Below are 11,783 nucleotides of genomic sequence, written 5' to 3' on the forward strand. Positions count from 1 at the left end.
AACTCCTGGCCTCAAGCAATCCTCCTGTCTCAGCCTCCCAAAGTGCTGGGATTATAGGCATGAGTCACCACACCCAGACAGATTTTTCTAAAAAGAAAAATCAAAGAAAAAGAGAACGTCCTGATTTTAAGAGGAAAAAATGGCTTCGAAGAGATTACAACAAAGATTCTAGGGATTTTTAGAAATCAAATAACTTACAAAATAAATTGAAGTACTAAGTGCAAATAATTCTAAAATATGTAAATTCAGACATGACTGGCTTTAATATTCATATAAAGCATATGACAGCTGTTGTAGAATCAAAAGCAGATGGCAAACGAGCAAACCTTTTCTGAAGCCCAAATAATAATTCCAGACTAAATTATATTAGCTTTTCCTTAAGAGGATCAAATCACGCATTTGGGTTGTCTGCCTCATACTTTCTTATACCTATGGTGAGGCTAGCAAGTCTCACTGTCCATGAAATTTTTAAAGTTTGAACATCTTGACTTTGCTTGATCTGGAACCCTGAGGCCCCCAGACCTATCTTAGGTGAGTACTCAAAATAAAGTGGCCAAAACTTCTTCATCAAGGAAGCTTGTCAAAAGCCTTTATAGACCTGGAGATACTGATCCACTAATGAAAACCCAAGAGTGGATTTGAACACTTAGGGCCAGAGACAGCCATATCTATCCTTTGGGTGAGAAGGATTATTTGAGGGAAAAATGAATATTCTAAGATCAACCCTATTCAGACCAGATCACCTGCACTCACATGGCATCACAAGTCTAGAGTTTCCAGAATTAATGGTGAGCACCTGTCATGTGGCAAGAGTTGCCTTGTTGCATGTACCAATTACTATTCATGCCTTGGAATTTGTTAATTTCCCTTTTGAATTAATTTGAGGTAAAGGTGGCACACACGTTTTATTAACATTCTGAATATCCTTGGAAATTGGATCAAAGCTAAAGCACAAAGACCTGGGTGTGACAGACTCCCTGAATCCTAGAATAAGAATCTTTGTCAATGGATGGTTGCCACTCTTATGTTAGCTTTGTCTCTAGAAATATGTTTGGTGTGGTTTATTGCAGTCTCTTGAGATTAAGTCACCTTTGAAATGTGGCAAAAATTGACTTTTACTTTGGGAGTTACATTCTCCTCTGGTAACTTAGGCTCTTGGTAGGGAAAATCAATAATTTGAGGTCTACAATGTTGTGATCAGAGCAATTTTTGATGAAGCAGCATTTACTGTGTTCTGACTGGAACTTTATATGCATTATCTCATTTAGTCCTCACAGGTCTCTGAAGTAGAACGGTTATTGTTCCCATTTTATGGATGGGGTTAAATAACTAGTCCTAGGCCCTAGAGCTAGAGTAGTAAACCCAGGATCACAAGCCCTGAGGTCTTACTCCCAGGCCCTAAGACCTCTGTAGCCACAATGGTGATTTCATCTTTCGATTCGTCTTTTGGTTGTGTTAATCGCCTTAATTCTGCTCCCCACATTTTACAGGGTAAAAACTCCTGGAGAGATGATCTTTTATTTTATTTTATTTAGAGTCAGGGTCTCACTCTGTCCCCCATGCTGCAGTGCAGTCACATAATCACGGTTCACTATAGCCTCAACCTATGAGCTCAACTAATCGTCTTGTCTGTTTCCTGAGTAGCTGGAAACATGTGTGTGTCACCATGTGCAGCTAATTTTTTAAATTTTTTGGTAGAGATAGGGTCTCACTATATTGCCTAGGCTGGTCTTGAACTCCTGGGCTCAAGTGATCTTCCTCCCTCAGCATCCCAAAATGCTGGGATTATAAACACGAATCACCATACCCAGCCTCTACCTTTTATCTTTTGCTTTAATTTTCTGTTCTATTTTATTTATTTTCTGTTTTGATACCCTCCCTTTTATTCTTTTCTTGCAACCTTCCAGAAAAGTCAAGAAAGGGAGACTAGCTGGGTGGGTGGGAGTAGGGAGTGGCTGATGCTATTTAGATGACACAGTCAGTGTTGGTCAGAAGGAGGCAGAGTCTGATTTTTTTAATTACGGAAATTTTTACAGCTTTTTTTTCTACTCCACTTTAATCTTCCACTAGGTAGTAAAGATATCAGCACCAAATCACTTCTAAATAACTGTTCATCTGTAAGCTCTAACAGAGGCAGTTCAGGGATAGGTGAGAGTGACTTGAAAGGGCAGGTTTGAATATAGGACCAAAATCTGAGGAAAAATCTAACTGCCACATGAATTAGATTTGCCCAACTTTTTGTATTAAAGAAATACTGCCTTCTATTTTCTCTTGATTTTGTCTCTTAAGAACATTTGTAAGTATTTATTTTAAAATAAATTTTGACATAAAGTTTTTAATAAAAATACTTTTGAATTGGAAATTTAAAATTACTCACCTAAAAGTTTAACGCTATCTAGGTATTTCTATTATAGTAAATAACTAAACAAGGCCAGGCATGGTGGCTCACATTTTTAATCCCAGCACCTTGGGAGGCTGAGGCAGGAAGCTTGCTTGAGACCAGAAGTCTGGGACCAGCCTGGGCAACATAGTAAAACCCTATCTTACAAAAAAATAGCCAGATGTGGTGGCATGCCCCTGTGGTCCTAGCTACTTGGGAGGCTAAGGCAGGAGAATCACTTGAGCCCAGGAGTTTGAGACTGCAATGAGCTGTGATTGTACCACTGAACTCTAGCCTGGGCAAAAAAGTGAGACCCTGTTAAATAAATAAAAATTTAAATAATAATTATTTGATCTTTGCAACCAGCAGGGGTCTCTTAATTTCTATTAAAAACAGACCAAATAATTGAAAGGCAAGAAAAAAATATGATTCAGAGTAAAGAAAAATTAGTATTTGAATATCTTTACTTCAGAAACCTACTTTACTTTAATTAAAATAATTTAACACCATTAACATTTTGTTCCTCAAAATAGTCTCTACAATAAGTATTGTCTTTAGAGATGAAGAAAATAAAACAGGTTATGTTTTATTCAGGATCTCAAAGTAAATGCATGAAAAATTCCAGTTTTATGCTAAGAAAATTAAATGGATAATTGAGGCAATCATTCATATAATAAAACCTCAAACTACCATTTTTGTACTAATTGCATTTTGTTCAAATGAAGGCTTTTTTTTCCTTCAGATAAAATTCTTAAAATAAGCATTTTTTCTCTCTTTAAGAATGGCATTATTTAATTATGAAACAAGTAAGAATGCTTTGGACTGACTGAGTCACATAACATTTCTTTTGGAATGTCTATTTAAAGTAATAAAAGAGAAAATCACAGCATGGCAGCTATATTAATGACTGATAAAAAAAATGTAGAGGGCATTTTTTTTCATACACAATTAACCTTCAAAAACAACTAGATTAAATAGCTGCATTTGATAACTATATTTTCCAAAATGTTTCTAAAAAGAATTCAAATGCCTAGGCTTGAAATTAATACTACACATCATTTGTAACAAACTAGTAAATTATTCTAAGATTTCTTTAATAAGAAACTAATTTTGAAAAAAAAATTGGATGGAATTATAGAAATTAAATTTGAAAACTAGAAGTGTGTGTGTAAAGACCACTGATAATAAGATGTAAGTGTGTATTATCATTCACAAAACCATACACAACGCTTTTCTCTATAAAGCCTCACTTGTTTTTTTTTTTTTTTTTTTTTTTTTTTTTTTGTGCATATGAAAAATTAAAAAAAAGAAAATCCCTTTTTTTTTTTTTTTTTTTTTTTTTTTTTTCTGATTCTGGCATATGAGCAATTCAAAGAAAAGGAATTCCATTTTCTTTCCTTCTCTTTGTTTCTCTCTCTCTCCCTTCTGTGGACAGAGTGAATTGGCTTGAAACTACAAGATGAACTTGAACATGTTGTGACAACTGTTAGGACTAGTATGTTGCGGTGATGATCTGCCACCAGCTGCTGGCATTTGGAGCATGGGTGCCAGAGCAGTTACAATGGGTCTAGGCATCCTCTTGAATAAAGAAGAGAACATTATAAACCAAACATATCAATTGGCCAAAGTGTAAGATCCACATAAATAAATTAGCTAGGAACTAAAGCAGATGGACACTTAGATCTTTTCTATACCAGATGTTTTCTGTTTAAGACTACTTGTAGAAATGTAATGATGAAGTGAATAAACAGGACGCTGGTGACTGCAAAACAAACATTGTTAGTTTGCCATTTTGGAAAGTATTCGCTAAACCAACGTGGGACTGATTGACATAACTTGCTCTGACCTAGCCCAAGATAAAGAGTGATGGATGCAAACTTAGGTTCAGATGGCATTCCTAGCTGTAGAGAATCAGGTGTAATTAGTATTTAGTGAATAAAAATTGTTCGAGTCTTCAATAGCTTGAGCTCCTGCCTTTTGGTCTAAGAATTTCCTGTATCACCTAAAATTGCTCTGCTGTGCTTCAAGAAAACATTATCTTACCTGAAAAAGTACTTGACATCTGTAATTTTATTGCTAAGGTTCAGACTGGATGAAATGCAAACCTTATTTGAAAACCAGAAGATACAAAATGGTCCTTTTTATGTGTTGTAATTGGAAGCATTCATTAGATAGCATGAATAAACCAGAATCACAGAACTGCAGAAACAGGTTTTGTTTTCCAACAGAACTAATAATGTTCATCATTTCTGTTGATGGCAATTATAAGTAGAAAAAGTTGGCTTTCTATTGATCATTTCAATAGAACACAAAGTAATGGTTACACTATTCATATACTGTCAAGAAACAGGCCTTTCATGAGCAACATCTTTTTCATTCTTGCTACATACCCCCGATATGAACCAGGTATTAATGAGAAATATCATCCTACATTATGCAGATGGTAAGTGTTTCTGCAGAAAAGTACTAGTTTGATGTAAATTGCTCTCAAATGTCCAGGTGCTTCAAGTTATTATTGGTAACATAATCAATGATTGGCATATAAAGATGTGTTTTGTATCTTATTTCTTTAAAAAATTGCACCTACTTTTTAATAACCACTTTATATTTTCAGACATGGAGGCATAAAGAGACAAAAAGCCAGTATTTATAATGTTTCAATGAGTTTAGAAGTAAAGGCGAGATAATTGGGAATAAATTTCAAATCTACACATATGATTACAGTACTGGAATTATTCTTTGAAGACAGCCAGTTGACTTTTGCACATTAGGGTTCTTGCTACCACTGTTACTTTGTTGAGGCAGAGATGGGACCAAAGTTTTCTAAGCTCTCTGTTTACTAACCTCTTAAGTGTAGCTCTAATAAAAGCACAAGCAGCTACCAGCTTACCATCCAAGTAAGTATAGGCAATCACCATCAGGCTAACTATAGCAACAGCCAAACATGGCAGCCTTGGATGCCTGAATTTAGCACTAGAGCTTTACCTGGACTGGGTTAGCCATGGGTGGACACTGACTCAGACACAAACCTGGAAGCTGTCTTCTCTGAGGATGTGGCACTGACCCAGATTTGCTCTGAAGTGACGATGGTTCTCTATTAATGACAGGAGCCCAGGATAGGGAACTCCGCAGCAGGTGAGCATGGTCCCAAAGAACAGATAGGAGAAGCGTGTCAGGGAACTCCGTACCTTGGAATTTATCCTGGAAGTGTATACAGTCCATTTGCATAAGTAGATCACAACAATTATTCAAAGACTAACTTCAGTGCCAGGGAGCATTCATGACAGCAAGGAAGAGTCTCATTCTGGAAGGCCCATGCTATGGACAATGATGGAAATAGTTGCCCAGACAGAGGAAATAAGGCAGAAGTCACTTAACCAAACTGAAGTAAAAGATCAGAACTGGTAGGGGTGAATATGAGTGACTTCCAAGGGTGGTAGGCTAAAACTTCACAAATCCAGTCCTCTCTCTGTCTCCTGGTCCATACCGGTCTTCACAACTAGACCAGGAAGAGTGGACACAATCAATTGACTCTCTCCTAAGAGAGGAAGGATTCAGAGTCTGGGAGTATGAGAAATACACTCAGGATCACCCTGAGGGTGAGAAAGGAAGAATTTATCACCAGCTGAGTTTGCAAAAAGACTGTCTTATTTCCAATTGACATCTCTTAATGGATTCCCTTACAGACTAGGCAAGTTTCACTTCAGAGGAAATATTAATGGCAGACAAGGCCTCCAATAAAGTTCTCTAGCATTTTATGCAAAACTAATTTCACTAGTCATAAGGAGTAATTAAGAGGAAAAACAAATGAAAGGGATCTCTGCCATGGAGAAATGCTAAATCTAATGCCCATGAAGAAAACAATACTGAGGTCTCCTCCATGTGGAAGAAGCCAAGAGCTAACCACAGATACTAGACTAGAGTTGAAATGGAGTTGAAAATCTCTTACTGTGCCCAATAATAACTTTGGGACTACAGTGTCAGAAGGATAGTCCAACTCAGGGCTCTAAGAAGCAACCCAATTACTATGTATAATGCACCAAGTCATATTTTAATACAGCCATGCTTATCAGTTGCTAAGCTATTGTAAAAACAAACAAAATCAAATTAATAAGGAAAAAGTAAAGGACACCAAAAGTAGGGAGGTGGGATTATAAGACCAGATCTTTGAGAGGCATAGGAAATCATTCTCTATACAGCTAGCAGAAGAAACCAGAGAAAGTGGGTAAGGTGTCATCTGCCAGCTCCAGATAACTGCCCTGTATGCTCTTCTCAGGATAAGTCCAATATCCTAAGGAAAATATGTCTCTACATTCCCACTGTATATTCTCAAGTTTTTTCTTAATCATTGACTAAATGTACCTCTTATGTTAGCATTTTAGGAAAGCAAAGATCTATTCTATTTTATAAAGATTAAGATCTATCTTATTTTGCTGTTGAACATTTTCTCAAACAAGCCAGCATTCTTTTTCTAAACTGAATGTGTCATGTAATCTATAAATTGAAGTAATCAGAAATAGAGTTTTATAGGGGTATTTTTTTCTGAGCCATTAAAAATATTCAGCATTAGATTCTTATTCAAGGCAAAAGAGAATAAAACGACCCAAGAGGCTGCAGTCAAATTTGGAAGAGGAATTCACTTAAAAAATCTTTCAGTTTAAGCAAAGCTTTGAAGAACAAATTTCTAAACCACGATATAATATACAAATAACACACAATATACTAACTATACAGTGAAGGAATAATCTCAAATAATAATTTCAGAGCAGGAAAAATTAAAGACAATAATTTTTCCTGAGAAAACCAGTGATTGAGAGCCTATAGCCAATCTTAAAATTCCTCAGTAATGTACTATTATACATAAAAAAAATCAGTTGACCATACAAAAAAAAAAAAAAAAAGACACATTTATCAATCAGAGAGTAACGAAGTTTCCATCATTTGTTTATTACAGTTTCTCATGGTCATGATTCTTATGATTTCACTTTGGGCATCCTCCAGAGATTCATGGGAGTAGATTTTCTGAAACTTAAGAAATTACATCTGGCTAACACTCTGAGAAGACACCATTGCTGAATTAAGATAGAGAAACTTGAATTCATTTTAGTCTTTTCTACTGAAACATTAGTTCATAATAGCAAGACATACGAGTTATGCACAAAGATTCTACAGTACACCTACCTACTACATTGCTCAGCATGCCTAGAAATGACCACATACTAAGTGTATCAAGTCGCCACTTCACTGTGATAAATTGCACTGACAAAAGAGTAGCAGAATGTTCAAAAGGGAAAAATGTACTTCATAAATAGATGGCCTTTGTTAACAATAAAGAAACTACGTTTAAAAGAAAATCAGAAACTCAAAATTTGGCACATACATAGTTATACATAACTGAACAGGTTATTTAATTTTTAAAGGAAATACTTATGTAACACAACTGTTCTTAAATTATCTGGTGACTGGTCTTATTAGTTCACTTTGAGATGTAAATCCCTGATGTAGGGAAAGGTTTTTTTACTAACCCTTTGAAAACACTTAAGCACTGGTGTATATAATTACTTTAAAAACAAAATTTTTAGTTTGGGTGCATGTATATTGATACATGAACTATTGTTCATATTGTTGTGTCTAAATTTGTGCATTTTTAGACCCAATGTTTTTCTTTAATTTGAACTTGCCTAGATTAAAAATAGAATTCACATGTGATGATTCGCTTTTATCAAAAGGATGTTAAATATTAGTCTGTATATTAAGATTTATCTTAAATCTTACCTATTGTGTATATAAACAAAGAGGCCCTGTTACTCAGACCCTATAGCCACAGAGACTGGCGCCATGAAGTATATGTTTTTAAGCTGTAGTCAATGCAGAGGTGTAAGAGCCTAGGATCTTGATAAAGGAGAACAGGAAGATATTTGAGATATGACTACAGGGTGGTATGACTGATTATTTTAATTAATATAACCCAATAGTCTTCAAAATCAAATGCTTCAAAGGGGTCATCTTGCCAACTATAAAGTACGTGTTTCACTGATGCTACCATTGCCCCAACCAGTATTGGATGTCCTCTTTTGATAATTGCCTTTAGAAGCCACTGCCCACTCTTTTGAACATTTTTTATAATGGGAAATCTTTGTCCAATAAAGATTTGGGAAATTGACGCGGAGTTAAGTCTGCTGAACATAGATATTTCTGCTCTAGGTTTAAAAATAAAACATATAAGAATATTTTTCTAGTAGCTAATAAACACACTTTGAAGCTATTCCAAAAGAAGAGTTTGGTAGATGTTTTAAGCATTGGAGAGGAAGGAGTGCAGTGGCTTCAGTGAAACACAAGTATAGGCTTTCAGGACAGCTGCTGCAAAAAACACCATTTAACATATCTCATTGCTTCATGGTCAGTAACTTTGTAAGGAGAAACAGAGAAAGAAGGTTGCTAACTGATTCTCCAGTGAAATCTCCAATTGGAGCTAGGACTTTAACATATAGACTGAATGTAAAGTGATTTGGTTTTACTTCAAAATGTTCCAAGAAGTGCTTTGGCATCTCAGAATATTCTCAACAGATGTTTACAATTTCTCTCTACTGAATGAGGAAATGAATGCATGTACTTTGTGAATATGGGCTGAGGTTGAACTGGAAGGCCTTATCAGGTCAAAAGAAAGCCTTCAGCTTCTATACACAAACATCTCTTGGATATTCTGACGAAACTGTGGAGAGTCCTACTAATGGCTTATTTTCACCCCACTGAATCTTTGAATCTTAGGGAAACTATAGGTACACTCAAATATTTTCACATGAAGACTCCAGGGAGAAAGTCAGGCAATCTCAAAATTTTACAAAGTACCAAGTGAGAAATATTGTAAAATCTCCCACCTTGGGAAACTTAATGTTCTTAAATGTTTCAGAAATAGAATCCAAGAAAAGTAGCATTCTAAAAGCTCAGAACCCTAAGTAGAAAGCACTACATTTGATACTTAACCAACTTCAGGCATGACAAGTGAAACATTCTGTCAAAAAGTGGTCCACTGCATCTACCACAAATAAACATTATCATCATGAATTAGACGTGTGTAAAAAGAGATGATTAAAATGTTACTGCCAACTCAATTTCAAATATCCAACATCTATTTCATTGAACTGAAATTTATCTTAATAACAATATTATTTCAACTTAAATGAGAAATAGCTCTTCCTTCCTACTCCACCCCCTCCCCCAAAATAACATGAATATAACACATATCACCAGGGGAAAAATCATATTTAATCCAACTGAATCTATTTTTCGGACTAGATGCTAATCACATTTAGACTATTTGGGTATGGTTATCCAATTTAAAACAAACATTCAATTTTCATTTTGATGCCACATGCCTGAGCTGAGATACTGTTTTCTTCAGGAAGAAGGAAATAACACTTTGTATATACATCGCTATAGTTTTGCAAGTTGGTCTTCCAGGAGGCTTTGGAAGATGTAAAAGAAAAATCTCTATTTTTCTTCAACACTTTGATAAATGAGTCATTTAAGAAAAAAATGTGATCACGCGTAGAGAATAAAATTCTATAAAATAGTCCGCTTTCTGTATTATCAACAGTTTAAATAATTGAGTAAAGTATGCAGCAGTTTTTATTTTTACTCTATTTCTAATACAAATTACTTCAAAGAATGTTATAGTATTGTTAAAAGTGCTAAATAAGTACCAATTTGGGTACAGTGCATTGTTGTCTTACGTATATCTACATGAAATTCTAGTTAGAGGTCATGGAAATTACTCAGAGATTATATGTGATTTGATCACAAGAGGCCACATAATAAAACAATAAAACAGAATTAAATTTCAATTTTAAAGAAAATGATAGGGATTATAATTATTATATTTTAGTGTTAAAGCTAAAGCAATTTCTAATTTGTTTGCAATCTTTAAATCTGATATAAAAGAAAGTATTCAGGAAAGATACCTTCAACTATATAAGTGTGAATATTTGGTCCATCTTAAGTATTGTTAGTTCAGTGAGGGTACTGAGCAAATTTGGATGTTTTTGTTACTACTAAGCTTATTATTCCCAGGCAATCTAAAGAAGAATTAATATTAGAGCATTTTTTTCTAAAAAATGAGAAACAGAAAATGTACTTTATAGACTCTACACAATTTTGTTATTGCAACTTAAGTCAGTTATTTTACATTCTATCTACTAGCCTAAGATACAAGGCAGTCTAAATTTGCCAACTGCTGACTAAATTAAAATTTTTCATACAGCAGTGACTCTCAGGTTTCTTTTAAGAAACACAAATCAGTAAAGGAACTGAACTAATCAGTACAAAATTAACAGGTAATACTTGAAAAAATGAAATCTAATGAAAATAAAATTAGAGCAACAGATTTTGCAGTTTATCTGTATCAGCTAGCATATACAAATGTACAGCTTTTCAGCTGAACTGCTGCATTTATAAAAATGTATGCACAACATCATATTTTAAAAAGTAACTATCATCTAACACATAACTTGGCACTTTTTTTGTTAGTTAACTGTTCCACTCAAATTAGGTATATTGATTTAAAAGCCTTAGACATAGTTTATTTAAATCTGTGTTAAGTATGACATTGGGAGGGCGTTGAAATAAAAATACAAAAACAACATTTATAAATTATAATAATGCCAAATGTTTAAAAATGTTAAAAGAATGTAATGTCTAAATTTAGAGTCTAAGCTATCAAATCTAGGAGACCCCACAAATAGGAAATATTAACAATTAGATAACATTTGGAGTACTTAAAAAAAATTTAATAATACAATCTAATTTATAAATGCAATTTATTTTTTGAAAATTATGCAAAAATAAGTTATTCAATATTAAGAAATGATATTTTGCATAAAAACAAAATAATTTAGTATTATTCTTATTTTCTATTTATTATATTCAACTTAAAAATTACATTTCTTGTGCATATTTTGGAGAATCATGATTAAGAGGTGGATTTTAACAAGAAAATAAAAACTTTTGCATTCATTCCTGTGTTTTATATTTTTAGAGGACTATTATTATTAATGCTTTATTTTCAAGGTTACTACTGTTTTTATCTACTAAGTAGGAAAGACTTCACCAAGATGAATTTTATAAGTGTCTGTTTCTGTTTTGCATAAGCCTTGATTCCTGTGTTCTTCTAAGACAATTATAGTTGCTAGAGATTATTTAAAATGTTATTTTCAGTGGATATCATGCTGTTTCTACAAATAATTATCTCTTAAACTAGAAATTATTTATCTTTAATATTAAACTAATAATTTAATATCTGGCCCTTTTAACTATTTTTGTTTTCAACAGCAACAACCCTTACTTTTTTTTTCTTCTTATTTTTTTGGCCATGTAACTACCACTTCTGGCAAAAAAAAAAAAAAAA

The sequence above is a fragment of the Sapajus apella genome, unplaced genomic scaffold (genome assembly GCF_009761245.1).
Source record: "Sapajus apella isolate SASKATOON/1434 unplaced genomic scaffold, GSC_monkey_1.0 scaffold1, whole genome shotgun sequence".
NCBI lineage: Eukaryota > Metazoa > Chordata > Mammalia > Primates > Cebidae > Sapajus > Sapajus apella.